General features: G+C 40.0%; 1 protein-coding gene across 2 annotated transcripts in view; it reads right to left on the bottom strand.

Annotated features, from left to right (window-relative positions):
- Window positions 1-610: 610 nt before the first annotated feature.
- tm2d1 (TM2 domain containing 1) overlaps window positions 611-17,014 on the bottom strand; it is a 54,244-nt gene continuing 37,840 nt past the window's right edge. For both annotated transcript variants that reach the window (XM_073063057.1, XM_073063058.1), the window contains exon 7: window positions 611-2,600. The gene's annotated coding sequence lies outside the window, so the exon portion shown is untranslated. The remainder of the gene's footprint in view (window positions 2,601-17,014) is intronic.

The following is a 17,014-nucleotide window of genomic DNA, read 5'->3' as shown; positions in this document are numbered from 1 at the left end:
GCAAGAGCCTGCCTGCTCTCTATCAGAGGGAGTCACCATCAAGTGATTCTGAGCAACTTCCGGCCAGTGGCTAAAGAACTATGCCCTGAATCGCCATGGATTGCAACACTCCAGAAGCACTGTGGAATTGCTCTTCGTTGCATGACAATTCCAAGCAAAATGCATGGGGCACCACTTTGTTAATAGCTTAAACTAACCTCAGACCTCCCTTGATTATAATGGAGAAGATTGCAAGTTGCCCTGCTTGTTAAGATCCATTGAATCACCAAGAGCAACTTTGGATTTCATCATTAAATTACAGATGCTCATATACCATAACACTGCTGTTAGATTTAGTGAGCGGGTGGGGAATTACGCTAGTTATGACATGATTACTACTGCAGAGTCTGTACTATCTCAAGGTACAAAATAAAAGTGGGAAAGGAGAAGGCTAAATGAGGATTTTAGAAACACTGCAGAACCAAATTCTGAAACAGTATGCTCTGTTTAGTGTCAAGTAAAATCATAAAATGATGCAATGTCGTTCCAATGATGGACAACAAAGGACAAAAATTACAAGCATAACATGCACAAATGTGCAAGAAGAAATAATGAACCACGGCTGCCGACATTTAGCAAATAGTTTTTTTTAAACTATTGGTTTTCTGGCTTGTTGTTCTCACATACCTTAAACATTTCACTACTCTACTTTAACTGTACAATGTCATCCTATTGATTAAAGGAACCAAGATCCATGTTTATTGTGAGGATTCTGAGTTTCTTTTACTGCTATTTTGAAATCATACTGCACAATTTCATTTACTTGTGTATTAAGCTATATGTATCTACAATTATTGACTGCAAATTTTTAGTACTTAAATACATAAATAATAGAAGTGAGTAAAAACCATTTCAAACTACACACCTGCTATGCCATTTAATTATATCATGGCTAATGGTTTATTTGTGTGCCACTTTCTTATAATAACCACATATTCTTTGATTCTCTTAATATCCAAAAATCTATTGACTACTATATATCGAGTTTTAAGATTCTGATCAGACTTTTGAATATAACATTCATACATAGTTCAGGATTCTTATTCCTGAAATTACAACTCAATAACTTCTGAAAGCCATCATACATTTAAGTATTAACCTTTCTGCAGCTATGAATTGTAAGAAGCACATAAATTAAATTAGAAATCTTCTGTTGCATTCTAGCAATATTATTTTCAAAGTAATTCATGTAAGATTATAATCAGTGTCAAAATTAAGTTAATTGACTCCTAGGATACAAACATTGCTCTCCATCAGGCTTGAACTTCCTCTTTAATTTAATATTGCTCTTTTTTAAAAAACATAAAAAGAATATTTATTCATTCTGCATAATATTCTGCCCTGACTTTATGGTGAAGTGGCAAACTTTGTAAACTTTCTTAAAGTCCAAATAATCAGTCTCACTATTTTTAGAAAGCTTTTGCAGGCAGTACAAATTTCCACTTTATATTGGAAAAAAGTTCACTCTCACTGGAAATCAGTGACCTGGTGGGAACTTCATTGCAAATTGCTATGGGAAGAACCCAGAAAAATGAAAATGTCTAAGTGTTTACTTCAAACTTTTCATCGGCCTGCTAGCCTGAAGATATTTATGTAGCTTTTCTTGTTTCAAGAAAAAAACCTATTAACTAGCAATAAAACCAAATTCCAGAAAGGATCGGCTAAACTAAAAATAAATACTTAAATATTTTATACAAGTTTGGATGACTTATTCCTTTTTGAACTGAATGTCAATGCTTTTTAAAAAATAAAATTACCACTGCAATTGATCAGCTTCCCATTACTGTTAAGTACATATAGCTATTAGATTTTATTGATACTGAATTCCTTTACAAATTCAGGTCTCAAACATCTTAAAGTATGATACATCCAATAAAGTACTTCGGAAGTGTGCTCACTTAGAATCTAGTAAAGGTAGCAGCAATTTTGCATCAGCAAGAGGCTGAAGAACGATAATGAAGTAATGACTGGATATAATCTGCTTCAGTTCATTACTGACCAACTCAAAAGGAAATGCTCATCTCTGCAATGAGTTGCATCATGGGACCTTTTAATTCAACTGGCTTAACGATTTAGCCAAAAGGTATAATATACAAAAGTACTGCACCTCTTCAGTATTATGCAAAAGTTTGGGTTAGATGCTAAAAGTGAATATTGTGGCTCAGAGGGAGAGTGGTACCACACCCAGGCTAACACCTAATTCACTTAATGCAGTAATGATCAGAAGATATGTGAGATTCGTAAGGCCTCACTGTAAGTGGAACTATTTCAAACACAATTACGGAACAAAATACCAAAGATTAAGAATATATGCAGGCTGCATTGCATTTAGTGATTTCTCACAAAATCGTCAATCTGATTGATCTATTTGCAGGCAGCCATACTGTTGGTTTCCAGGGGGCTCATCACTGGGAAAGAAAGCTGTTCAACTCCTATATTGTTTGCTTTATGTACACCAATCATTGTTCTTAAATCTTCATTCCATCAAGTTGTCTGAAGCTTTTGCCACTGATACACGTGCAAGGCTCATACTGCATCCTTATTTCCCTGATAGGCTTCCTCTGTGAATTAAAAGATAGAACATAAGTCTGTATTTCAGATTAAAAATCAAAGATATCTAAAAAATCAACAAGAATAGCCAGCAAAATAGCACCATAGACTGTGACTTGAAATGGATGAACAGACATATAAAGACATTGCTCACCACAATTGAACTCAACAGTAATACTCAGATTTGAAAAACTAAAATTAGAGGCAAATATGCATACATTACGAATATCTCATTGTCCGTTATGAAATCCTTGGAAATCAGTAAATCTATCACACATACTGTGAATGTAGTGAGATATTCTGTATTATGTATGCAAGGATGAAATGCAGCACTGATCATTGTGAGCATTACAAACCCTACAGATACATTTTCTGAAAAGATGAATATCTATTCTTTAATTCAGAGCATGCAAGTATTTCTGGCGAGATCTATGTTTATTGTCTGCTTGCATTCTGTCCTCAAGAAGGTGGCTCTGAGCCATCCACCTTTGCTGCAGGAGGTGAGGATACTCCCACTCTGCTGTCAGGCTGGGGGTTCCAGGATTTTCATTTAATGCAATGCCTTGAAAAAGTACTCAGCTCCCCACAATGATTTTCATATTTTAATGCGACATTTTCTAAATTTAAAATATACTGAAGTAAGATATTTTGAGCCAATCTACAAAACATTATGCATTGTGAAATCAAAAGAAAAATACCAAAACTTGTCAACAATTTATTAAAAACTAAAAACCAAAATAGTGAAGCCAATGAAGTATTAATCCACTTTGTAATTTCTAAGCTAACTTTCTTCAGATTCACTACTGTATATTACCTTACCAACTCGCCCAATTTGTTGATGCAGAAAATTGGAAGATCACCTGGAAAAAATACCCCTAAGGTTCAACAGTATGGTAGATTTTCAACAGACCAAACCAAAATGAAGACAAAAGAGCATTCAAGGCAAGTCAGGGAAATGATAATAGAGAAGCACAAGTCTTGGGAAGGGTACAAGACTTTCTTAAAGGCACTGAACATTTGGAGCTCAGTGCAATTCACTGTAAAAATATGAAATCACGGCCGCACGGCTAGGTCAGGCTTTCCTCTAAACTTAGTCACCAGAGAAGAATTGTACTTCGAAGAGAGGCCAATATGATGCCAAAAGTCACTCTGATTGAGCTGCCGAAGTCAATAACTGCAACTGGAGATTAAGTTCATGGCTCCACAATCTTTAAGACCCTGCACAAAAAGGGTATGGAAGAGTGGCAAGGAAGAGGGATTGGTTAAGAAATAGCATATACTTGCTCATAAAGATTTTGCAAAGTGTCACTTAGAAGATACTGTCAAGATGTGGAAGAAAGTCTTGGGTTGGGAGAGTCTGGAAATCTGGTCAGGATTGATGGGAAGATGAATGTTGCTAAATACAGAAAGATCCTGGATAAAAACCTGCTAGCCTCTACCAGAAAGTTTAATCTGGGGAGGAAGCTTGTCTTTCAGCAGCACAATGACCTAAAGCACATTGCCAGAGCAACCATGGAGTGGCTTCAAATGAAGAAAATTGATGTCCTTGAGTGGCCCAGTCAGAATACTGACCTTAACCCAACTGAGTATCTCTGGCAAGACCTCAAGATTGCTGTCCTCTGTCATTGCCCAACTAACCTGGCACAGTTTATACAACTTTGCAAGGAGGAATGGGCAAATCTTGCTCCATTACATTGTGCAGAGCTATTAGAGTCTTTTCCAAAATGACTACTGGCTGTAATAGCTGCGAGAAATGGTTCAACTAAGGTGAATACTTTTGAACTGCTGACATTTTAGTTTATTGATTATTTAGTTTTTAATGCTTTAAAATTTTCTCAATTTTTTAGGTTCTACTGTGGAAAAAGAAACCTGTGATTCACAAATTAAAAAATCAGTTAAATTGATCAAAATCACTGGTAATAATACTCACTTATGTGAACAAAGAGTTGAGGGCAGAATACTTTTAGAAGGCACTATAAATGTAAGTGCTATAATTCCAAGGTTGGATATTTATGACTATGAATTGAATATGGAAGTGTTGATGCTCTTATGTGCTTATAGCCTACCAGCTGGTAGAAGTTGCAGATGTGTCAAAGATGCTGATACATTTAATAAGACAATCTGAAAGATAAAGTCAGAAGTCCCAGGAGACTTGGGCAATCTATGTTCACCTGTATGCCTGACATTCAAATTTACTTTCTTAAAGCTCTTTGAACCCGTAAGCGCTGCTTTCTTCAATGCAGCCACTCTGTGCCAACTGTGAGTAGGACACAGATCAACTTAGGTTAAATATCTGAAAGGTGCAGAATTTTCTGAATATTTGTCTTACACTTTATACGCAAGTGAAGTGAATATCATTTAACTCATGGTTTGTGGAATGTTTTGGAAGTGAAAAGGCAAGTCTGTGGCTTGCAAGGAATATGTGGCCATTCCACTTCAGATTCTGGGTAACAGTACCCCGCCCCTACTCCAAGGATCTTAATAGTCCTGCTTTTCCACAGAACATCAAAGCAAAGTGATACAATTCTCCATTATCAGTAATGGTCACAGTCACCTACTGCTGAAAATTTTGTAGTGCCACATCCAGTGAAGCTTCCTCAACAGTTTCGATATTTAAATATTATTTCAAGTTAAATATATTTTCTCTAAAGAATTCACTGTTTTTCAATTCTCATCCTTCCCTCAGCTCTGATCATCAGTTAGGGCAATACTTACAATTTTGCAAATATGGTCCTTTGTTCTTTATACAGTGTATTGTTTTGATAAGCAAATTGAAGGGTAACATTCAAAGTTTAGTTTAATACCATATCCACAAGTACATGTACACTCAAGTGCAATGAAAAACTTACTTGCAGCAGCAAGGCAGAAAGAAGAATCAAAGTAGCAATCACACAAAAAGGAACAAGTGACACAAAAGAACACAATTAGAACGAAGAGTCAATTTCAGTACAAAGTGATCATAGTGTTGCTAAACTGTAATGATTTAGGTTTTACCCGTTGGTTCAAGAACTGAATGGTTGAAGAGAAGTACCTGTTCTTGAACATGGAGGTATGAGACCTCAGACTTTTGTACCTCATGTCTGTTTGTAGCTGTAAAAACAAGCACATGGCCTTAATGGTTTGGATCTTTGATGACAGATGTTGCCTATTTGAGGCATTACCTCATGTAGATACTACAATGGCGGGGAGAAGATGTATTGGACTAAGAAGAGTTTTTAAAAATATATATATACAGCGTCTTACATTTCTGTACATTCAAACTGCCATACCAGACCATGATGCAGCCAGTTAGGATATTTTCAACTGTATAAAGTTTGTTTGTGCATACAGTGACAAGTCAAACCTTCTAAAAAAAAAAGATGCTGGTACACTTTCCTTCAGATTGCACGTATATGCTGGTTCTAGTAATGGTGCCAACTCTTTTCCCTCCAATTAACATAGTCTGGCCTGTATGTACACGCCAGAAAATATTATTGAATTCCTCAACAATGACAACATACACTCATTAGCTGAGACACAATTTGTATACTGTTTTCTCATTGGCTGACTATCAGCACACAGTCCTCTCCCAGGTTGAGCAAATGTGAATAAAATGGCCATAATCTGCAAATAACTGGCCTCATCTGCACCAGGTGCACCAAGATGCAGCTTCTGAGAGACCATGTTAGGGAGCTGGAGCTGTGGCTTGATGACAATAGACAATAGGTGCAGAAGTAGACCATTCGGCCCTTCGAGCCCGCACCGCCATTTTGAGATCATGGCTGATCAATTCCTATCAATACCCGGTTCCTGCCTTGTCCCCATATCCCTTGATTCCCCTACCCATAAGATACCTATCTAGCTCCTTCTTGAAAGCATCCAGAGAATTGGCCTCCACTACCTTCCGAGGCAGTGCATTCCAGACCCCCACAACTCTCTGGGAGAAGAAGTTTTTCCTTAACTCTGTCCTAAATGACCTACCCCTTATTCTCAAACCATGCCCTCTGGTACTGGACTCTCCCAGCATCTGGAACATATTTCATGCCTCTATCTTGTCCAATCCCTTAATAATCTTATATGTTTCAATCAGATCCCCTCTCAATCTCCTTAATTCCAGCGTGTACAAGCCCAGTCTCTCTAACCTCTCTGCGTAAGACAGTCCAGACATCCCAGGAATTAACCTCATGAATCTACGCTGCACTTCCTCTACAGCCAGGATGTCCCTCCTTAACCCTGGAGAACAAAACTGTACACAATACTCCAGGTGTGGTCTCACCAGGGTTCTGTACAAATGCAAGAGGATTTCCTTGCTCTTGTACTCAATTCCCTTTGTAATAAAGGCCAACATTCCATTAGCCTTCTTCACTGCCTGCTGCACTTGCTCATTCACCTTCAGTGACTGATGAACAAGGACTCCGAGATCTCTTTGTATTTCTCCCTTACCCAACTCTATACCGTTCAGATAATAATCTGCCTTCCTGTTCTTACTCCCAAAGTGGATAACCTCACACTTATTCACATTAAACGCCATCTGCCAAGTATCTGCCCACTCACCCAGCCTATCCAAGTCACCCTGAATTCTCCTAACATCCTCATGACATGTCACACTGCCACCCAGCTTAGTATCATCAGCAAATTTGCTGATGTTATTTTCTATGCCTTCATCCAAATCGTTAACGTAAATGGTAAACAGCTGTGGTCCCAATACCGAGCTCTATGGCACCCCACTAGTCACCACCTGCCATTCCGAGAAACACCCATTCACCGCTACCCTTTGCTTTCTATCTGCCAACCAGTTTTCTATCCATGTCAATGCCTTCCCCCCGATGCCCTGAGCTTTGATTTTACCCACCAATCTTCTATGTGGGACCTTATCAAATGCCATCGAGGTACACTACATCCACTGGATCTCCCCCGTCTAACTTACTGGCTACATCCTCGAAAAACTCCAACAGATTAGTCAAACATGATTTACCCTTGGTAAATCCATGCTGGCTCAGCCCAATCCTATCACTGCTATCTAGATATGCCACTATTTCATCCTTAATAATGGACTCCAGCATCTTTCCCACCACCGATGTCAGGCTGACAGGTCGATAGTTCTCTGTTTTCTCCCTCCCTCCTTTCTTAAAAAGTGGGATAACATTAGCCATTCTCCAATCCTCAGGAACTGATCCTGAATCTACAGCTTATTAAGGAAAGTGAGCAGGATATGAATAGGATCTACAAGGAGTTAGTCACCCAGGAGTTAGACAAGTGGGGGACTGTCAGGGAAGGGAAGGGAAGGGTTCAGATAGTAGAGAGCACCCTCTGGCCATCCCACTCAGCAATCGTTATCTCATTTTGGATGCTGTTGAGGGGGGTGACCTGACAGAGGATGAACACAGCAGGCGGGTCTCTGGCACTGAGCCTGGTTTTGTGGTGCACAGAGGAGGGAAGAAGATGAGGAATGTGGTAGTCATAGGAGAATCAATAATGAGGGGAACAGACAGGAGGGTCTGTCAGCCTGATAGAGATACCTACATGGTATGTTCTCTCCCAGGTACCAGGGTACGGATGTCTCGGATCGGGTGCAGAGTATTCTAAAGGGAGAAGGTGAACAGCCAGAAGTCTTGGTACATGTTGGTACCAATGACACAGGTAGAAAGGAGGAGGTAGATAGGAGGAGGTCCTGAAGAGAGAATTCAGGGAGTTGGGTAGGAAGCTGAAAAGTAGGACCTCCAGAGTAGCAATCTCAAGATTGCTGCCTATGCCACGTGATAACAAGCGCAATAATGTTAACTTAATATTAGAGTTAAGAAATGGCAAGGGTAAAAGGACCCTAATGGCATTTGTATACAGGCTTCCAAATAGTAGCCGGGATGTGGACTACAAATTACAGTACCAGATAGAAAAGGTGTGTCAGATGGACAATGTCATGATAATCGTTGGGAATTTTAACATGAAAGTGGATTGGGAAAACCAGACCAGTAATGGACCTCAAAAATTTGTAGAATGTCTAATGGATGGCTTTTTAAGAACAGCTTGTTGTTGAGCCCACTAGGGGATCAGCTGTGCTGGATTGGGCATTGTGCAATGATCCAGAGGTGATAAGTGAGCTCAAGGTTAGGGAACCCTTAAGTAACAGTATGATCGAGTTCACTTTGAAATTTAAGGAGAAACTAAATTCCAGTATGTCAGTATTTAGTGGAATAAAGGAAATTACAATGGCATGAGAGGGGAACTGGCCAAGGTTGACTGGAAGGGGACACTAGCAGGAAGGACAGCAGCACAGCAATGGCTGGAGCTTCTGTGAAAAATGAGGGAAGTGCATGACAGATACATTCCAAATAAGAAGAAATTTTCAAATGGAAGGAGGACACTACTGTGGCTGACAAGTGAAGTCAGAACCAAAGTAAAGCAAAAGAGAGACATACAAGGAAACCAAAGCCAGTGGGAAGATAGAGGATTGGGAAGCTTATAAAAACTTGCAGAAAGAAACTAAGAAGGTCATTAGGAAGGAAAAGATGAGTTGAGAGTAGATATAGGACCAATAGAAAATGACACTGGAGATATTGTAATGAGAGACGCAGAGATGGCAGAGGAACTGAACGTGTATTTTGCATCAGTCTTCACAGGGGAATACATCTGCAGTATACCGGACATTCAAGAGTATCAGGGAAGTGAAGTATGTGCAAGTGAAAATTACGACTGAGAAAGTGCTCAGGAAGCTTAATGGTCTGAGGGTGGATAAATCTCCTGGACCTGATGGAATGCACCCTCGGGTTCTGAAGGAAGTAGCTGGAGAGATTGCAGAGGCATTAACAACGATCTTTTTAGAATTGATAGATTCTGGCATTGTACCGAATGTCTGGAAAATTGCAAATGTTACTCCGCTATTTAAGAAGGGTGGGAGGCAGCAGAAAGGAAACTATGGACCTGGTAGTCTGACATCAGTTGTTGGAATTGGTCGTTAGGGATGAGATTACAGAATATCTGGAGGCACATGACAAGATAGGCAAAAGCCAGCATGGTTTCCTGAAAGGAAAATCCTGCCTGACAAACCTACTGCAATTTTTGAGGAAATTACAAGCAGAGCAGACAAAGGAGATGAAGTAGATGTGGTGTACTTGGATTTTCAGAAGCTCTTTGACAAGGTGCTGCATATGAGACTGCTGAGCAAGATAAGACTCCATTGAATTACAGGGGAGTTACCTGCGTGGGTGGAGCATTGGCTGATTGGCAGAAAACAGAGTGGGAATAAAGAAATCCTATTCTGGCTGGCTGGCTGCCAGTTAGCAGTGGATTTCCACAGGGGTTGGTATTGGGACTACTGTTTTTTTACGACGTATGTCAATGATTTGAACTACGGGATTAATGGATTTGTGACTAAATTTGCCAATGATACAAACATAGGTGGAGGAGCGGGTAGTGTTGAGGAAACACAGCCTGCAGAGATACTTAGATAGTTAAGGGGAATGGAGAAAGAAGTGGCAAATGAAATACAATGTTGGAAAGTGTATGATCATGCACTTTGGTGGAAGAAATAAACGTGCAGACTATTATTTAGATGGGGAGAGAATTCAAAATGCAGAGATGCAAAGGGACTTGGGAGACCTTGTGCAGAATGCCCTAAAGGTTGACCTCCAGGTTGAGTTGGTGGTGCAGAAGGCAAATGCAATGTTGGCATTCATTTCTAGAGGTATAGAATAAGAGAGCGAAGATGTGATGTTGAGGCTCTATAAGATACTCGTGAGACCACGCTTGGAATATTGTGTGCAGTTTTGGGCTCCTTATTTTAGAAAGGATATACTGACATTAGAGAGGGTTCAGAGAAGATTCACGAGAATGATTCCAGGAATGAAAGAGTTACTGTATGAGGAATGTCTGGCAGCTCTTGGGCTGTATTCCCTGGAGTTCAGGAGAATGAGGGGGGATCTCATAGAAACATTCAGAATGTTAAAAGGCCTGAACAGATTAGATACGGCAAAGTTATTTCCCGTGTTAGGGGAGTGCAGGACAAGAGGGCACAACTTCAGGATTGGAGGACGCACATTTAGAACAGAGATGCGGAGAAATTACTTTAGTCAGAGGGTGGTAAATCTGTGGAATTTGTTGCCACGAGCGGCTGTGGAGGCCAAGTCATTGGACGCATTTAAGGCAGAGATAGATAGGTTCTTGATTAGCCAGGACATCAAAGGGTATGGGGAGAGGCAGAGGAGTGGGAATGACTGGAAGAATTGGATCAGCCCATGATTGAATGGTGGAGCAGACTCGATGGGCTGAATGGCCTACTTCTGCTCCTATATCTTATGGTCTTATTATTCTTCCTTATGGCTTTTCGTGTTTTGTTTTTAAAGTGAAGTTTGGGGTAAGAAGGGGAGGAGGGGCATTAATAGAAGTTAGAGAAGTCACTGTTCATGCCATCAGGTTGGAGGCTACCCAGCCGGTATATAAGGTGTTGTTCCTCCAACCTGAGTGTGGCTTCATCTTGACAGTAGAGGAGGCCATGGATAGACATATCAGAATGGGAATGGGACGTGGAATTAAAATGTGTGGCCACTGGGAGATCCTGCTTTCTCTGGCGGACAGAGCGTAGGTGTTCAGCAGAACGGTCTCCCAGTCTGCGTCAGGTCTCACCAATATATAAAAGGCCACACCGGGAGCACCAGACGCAGTATACCACACCAGCCGACTCACAGGTGAAGTGTTGCCTCACCTGGAAGAACTGTCTGGGGCCCTGAATGGTGGTGAGGGAGGAAGTGTAAGGGCAGGTGTAGCACTTGTTCTGCTTACAAGGATAAGTGCCAGGTGGGAGATCGGTGGGAAGGGATGGGGGGGGGGGGGGGAAGACAAGTGGACAAGAGAGTCGCGTAGGGAGCGATCCCTGCAGAAAGCAGAAGGGGGGGGGGGGGGAGGGAAAGATGTGCTTGGTAGTGGGATCCTGTTGGAAGTTACGGAGAATTATACGTTGGACCTGGAGGCTGGTGGGGTGGGTGGTGAGGACAAGGGGAACCCTATCCCGACTGGGGTGGCGGGCAGATGGGGTGAGGGAGATGTGCGGGAAATGGGGGAGATGCGTTTGAGAGCAGAGTTGATGGTGGAAGAAGGGAAGCCCCTTTGTTTAAAAAAGGAAGGCATCTCCTTCATCCTGGAATGAAAAGCCTCATCCTGAGAGCAGATGCAGTGGAGATGGAGGAATTGTGAGAGGAGATAGCATTTTTGCAAGAGACAGGGTGGGAAGAGGAATAGTCCAAGTAGCTGTGAGAGTCTGTAGGCTATAGTAGATATCAGTAGATAAGCCGTCTCCAGACATGGAGACAGAGAGATCAACAAAGGGGAGGGAGGTGTCAGAAATGGACCAGGTAAATCTGAGGGCAGGGTGAAAGTTGAAGGCAAAGTTAATGAAGTCAACAAGCTCAGCATGTGTACAGGAGGCAGCGCCAATGCAGTCGTCGATGTAGCGAAGGAAAAGAGGGAGTTGGATACCCGTATAGGCTTGGAACATGGACTGTTCCACAAAGCCAACAAAAAGTCAGGCATAACTGGGACACATGCGGGTGCCCATGGCTACACTCTTGTTTTGGAGGAAGTTGAGGAGCCAAAGGAGAATTACTTCAGGGCCCCAGACAGTTCCTCCAGGTGAGGCGACACTTCACCTGTGAGTCGGCTGGTGTGGTATACTGCGTCCGGTGCTCCCGGTGTGGCCTTTTATATATTGGTGATACCCGACGCAGACTGGCAGAACGTTTCGCTGAACACCTATGCTCGGTCTGCCAGAGAAAGCAGGATCTCCCAGTGGCCACACATTTTAATTCTACGTCCCATTCCCATTCTGATATGTCTATCCATGGTCTCCTCTACTGTCAAGATGAAGCCACACTCAGGTTGGAGGAACAACACCTTATATATCGGCTGGGTAGCCTCCAACCTGATGGCATAAATATTGACTTCTCTAACTTCTGTTAATGCCATTCCTCCCCTTCTTACCCCATCCCTGACATATTTAGTTGTTTGTTTTTTTTCTCTCTCTCTGCCCATCACCCTGCCTGTTCTCCATCTCCCTCTGGTGCTCCCCTCCCCCTTTCTTTCTCCTGAGGCCTCCCATCCCATGATCCTTTCCCTTCTCCAGCTCGGTATCACTTTTGCCAATCACCTTTCCAGCTCTTAGCTTCATCCCACCCCCTCCGGTCTTTTCCTATCATTTCGCATTTCCCCCTCCCCCCACTACTTTTAAATCTCTTAGTATCTCTCCTTACAGTTAGTCCTGACGAAGGGTCTCGGCCCGAAACGTCGACAGTGCTTCTCACTATAGATGCTGCCTGGCAAGTTGGCAAGGCATTTTTTTTTAAATCTATCTACAGTACGAACTGAGTTTCTTCAAAATGGCTTCCATGTCTTTAATAAACCCTAAATAAGTACAGTCGTCCCTCTTTATCCACGGGAGATTGGTTCCGAGACACCCCACGGATACCAAAAAACGCAGATGCTCAAGTCCCTTATTTAACCTGGCTGAATATGGTGGTCTTTAGGACCCAGCGGAACCCCGGACTTCATTTAACATGCTCTGTGCAGTGGACATTAGGACCTGGCGGTGCAGCTCTGAATCCGTGGCGTTTCTGTTCACAAAAATAATCACGATCACGAATGAAAATAAGGTGGAAGAAATAAAACAATTGGAAAGAGGTGAAACGCCATCGGTCATTGGAAAAGCGTTAGGCTACAGTTGGTCAATGATCGGAATGATTTTAATGGAACATGTGAAAGGCTTTGCCCCGATGAAAGCTACAATTATTACTAAGCAATACAGTGGTTTAATTATTGAAATACATAAGTTTCTTAAGTGTTTTATATGCATAGAAAGGTAAAATATGAACTACATACTAAGAAAAACGTTTGACTAACTGACGCTAAATAATACCGGATGTACCTGTCCTGACTTCAAATCCGACTTAAAGACGGACTCAGGAACGGAACTCATTCATAACCCGGGGACTGCCTGTACCTTCAAGTCATTTCTAGATTAATATTTAATACAATGTAAATGCTACGTAAATAATTGTTATACTGTATTGTTTAGGGAATAATGACAAGAAAATATAGTCTGTACATGCTCAAACAATGAGTGCTGGAGAGAGAACTTCCGGGTTTTCCCGATCCGTGCATGCCGAATCCACAGACAAGGAGGGCCGACTGTAAATCGCAATGATTGTGAGGGCCTGAGGAGGATGCCAAGATGAATATTTCACTGAGAACTATCGGCTACAGGTGCTTGATTCTTTCTTATGCATGGGTACTGGACAGAGAGAGGAAGATGCAAGGCCTTGGGCCACAGAGAGTAAAAAATACAATTTTTCAACTTGCACAATTCTGAAGGCCAGATCGGTTCTGAAGTTCTCATTTGCACACTGCTGCTCTACATAATGCTCGTCTACTCAAAATACTGAGCATCCTCAAAGTGAAGATTTTGGGCTAAAACAGTATCAGAAAGTAATTATAATGCATTAATTAGCATTACCTATTAATTTACAAAAAGATGAATTTGCAAGCAAGAGATAAACTACGTATGTATATGAATTTATGTCAAACTGCCGAAAAATATGCACCAATCCACCGTTATGATTACCAAAACTAATAATTTCTTTCTCGCCATGAGGCTCCCCATTTGAACTTAATTGCAAACATGGAATTGCTAGATTTATGATGTTATTAGTAATTACTGCTGATGTAATTTAAGATTGATAATTAATATTCTCAGGATACTAAAGTTGGAGTTATTGTTAATGATGTTATTTATGATCCTGATATGTCATTCAAGAAAGCAACCAAGCTACATACTAGTAGGTGTTGAATCATTGCCACAGTATTTCTATCAGAACTCAAGTAATTTTCATCAGCTTTCCAATTCATATAACTGTTAATGATAGAAAACAATTACTTCAGAATGCAAAGCAATTTTAACAACAAGGAGAGATTCATTGAAATACAACTTTGATAAATTTCCTGCCAAAAATAACAGTTGGGACATGACGCAAGTGTTACATGCTTAAGAGGAAGGAAAAAAGGGGGCTTCTAAACCTCTGGTACTTAATATTCTACAACTGGGCTTTCTTCTTTCTTTCAGAGTCTGTTTCAGATAAACCAATGTAGATTAATTGCTATAGTTAGCCATTGATTCTATTACCATTGCAGAATGCAACCTACTGAATGGTAAAAGGTAAAACTAGATGTGGAACTAGCATGAACCTTCATTAGAATTAACAATTCTAATGCTCATGTGAAAACAACGCAATGATTTAACTGCTTCTAATAGTTCTTTACTCCATAGATCAGGAAAATTAGCATGCTACGGCATTCACTCATTGGTTTGTCAAGGAGCAGTACAGCCACATCCAAGCACAACTGAGTTCCCATATTTTACTATGTTTTACCATTTTAGACTTCTCTTATTTTTCTTTGGTTTATGTTTCTTTCATTGAATCCTCTCATCCACATTCTGTCTCAAATTTGCTACTTTTCTTTTTCCATCTTTTAGTTTTTTTTCTATCCTTTCCTTCATTTGTTTAAAAAAAATAGAAAAATATGTTCAAGTAGTTCCAGTTATGACATTGGTATTATTGTGTCATTAAACAAATCAATGTTGTAGAAATTTCCACAACAAATATAATGCTAAGTTAAATATGCTTTTAGTACAAAACTTGCAATTGTACAATTTTCTAGCATTATATTCTATTACCTCAGAGCATTATTTTGAAAGCTTAATTGTGCTGTATTGATTACTGCAATACTGGTATAAATTGTTCACTCTACAGGTACTTTTCCTCTTTCCTTTCTTGTCGATCAATCACTGTCATCTGGACAAGCCTTAGTTTGAAAACTACAGAACAACTTCATTAATGGGAGTACTAATACAGCATGAATTAAAAACATTAAATTTCCCTGCTTAATATCCAAAAATATGAAGATTAGTTAAAAGGACACTGATTCCTGGAATGTTCTTGACAGTTTTGAGTTTTCCCTCACAATAAATAAACTTTCTTCAATAATTAAGAGAAAGACCAAGTCTATAAACTATTTTGTTGCAAAGATTTTTCCTAATGACATTTTTGAAAACATATTTAAGGAGATTGATGCAAGATCTAAATTATAAATTAAACTATGTTTTATTTGAAATGATCATCGAAAGTATGAAAAATGGAGCAGCCATGCCTTATGTCAGCCCGGCCTGAGTCGGGCAAGCCAGAAAACAATAGATGCAAAGTTCTGCTCACTGTCTACGCTGACCAACAATTTATCACAAATCAAACTGAAAATGTCTGCTTCCATACATCAATCCAATAACTGGCTTTTCTCCAACTACATCAAGTTAGCCAATTTGAATATCACTCAATGGACATATTCGTGGAAGAAGTCTGTAGGTGAACTTTTCTTCTCTCAAATTGTATGGAAATATGAGCAATGACAATCCTCGTACACAGATTCAACAGTTTCTCAAACCGGGGTTGAGTTTTTATTCATTACTCATAATTAGAGAAGAGAAAAGGAAGACAACTAGGATTGCTGAAGAAAAATATCAAATCAGAAACTTTGAACATTGAAGGAAACCATGCAGCTAGCCTACAAGTGCTAAATCTTCGAAAGAGCTTTTCAATTATGCCTCAAGTACATTTCATAAGTTGCCATGGAATCTGTTATCATCACAATTTCAAGTTTCGAAAAACATTAAGAATTTTAATAATCTTTTGCAATGTGGACATTTCTCTTTCTCTCTAGCTTGTCTGCTAATTTACTATCTAACAGCAAGATAACATTTTGAATCATATTTTCCCCCTACACCCCCAATTAGAGCAATCCAAAATAAGGGTAAATGACAAATTTATTAAACATGGACATGCCACCAATAATTCCTAAGACTGGCACTTTAAAACTATTGATAAGTTTTTTTTAAATCCTTAAGAAAACTGGAACTAAAGTATGCTCTCACCAGTTGTCTTTTTACTATTTAATACAAAACTGTTGCATCAAAAGAGCACTTCCAAGAGAAAGTGTACAACTTCAAACCTGAGGGAGGGTGGGTTTGCTCCTGCTTCCTAGATACCAAAGCTAACACCTTAACCAGTCCCAACACCAATCATCAATACAAACCTTCATCGTTACGTTTTCAGCAATAAGATTAGTGCCAAAATTGTGTTCATTTAATAGTGTCCATTTTGGAAGCCGACTATTTTGATTTTTGTTTTGGCTCGAACATACATGCAGTTTTTTCTCTCTCAGTAGGATCCATTTTAAATAAAGGGGGGAAAAAACCTGATCGGTTGGGGAGAGGGCTTGGGGAAAACGAGACATTTTATGCAAAAAACACTTTAGCTTACATTCTAGTTGCATTCAAAATTAGAAATCGATTTACTGTAAGTAAATAACATATGCAATGCATAGCAAAAAAAAGATACAAGTCTTATTTTTAAAC

Source organism: Hemitrygon akajei, chromosome 12 (assembly GCF_048418815.1).
Source record: "Hemitrygon akajei chromosome 12, sHemAka1.3, whole genome shotgun sequence".
Taxonomy (NCBI): Eukaryota; Metazoa; Chordata; class Chondrichthyes; order Myliobatiformes; family Dasyatidae; genus Hemitrygon; species Hemitrygon akajei.
This window is presented reverse-complemented; position numbering and strand designations above follow the sequence as displayed.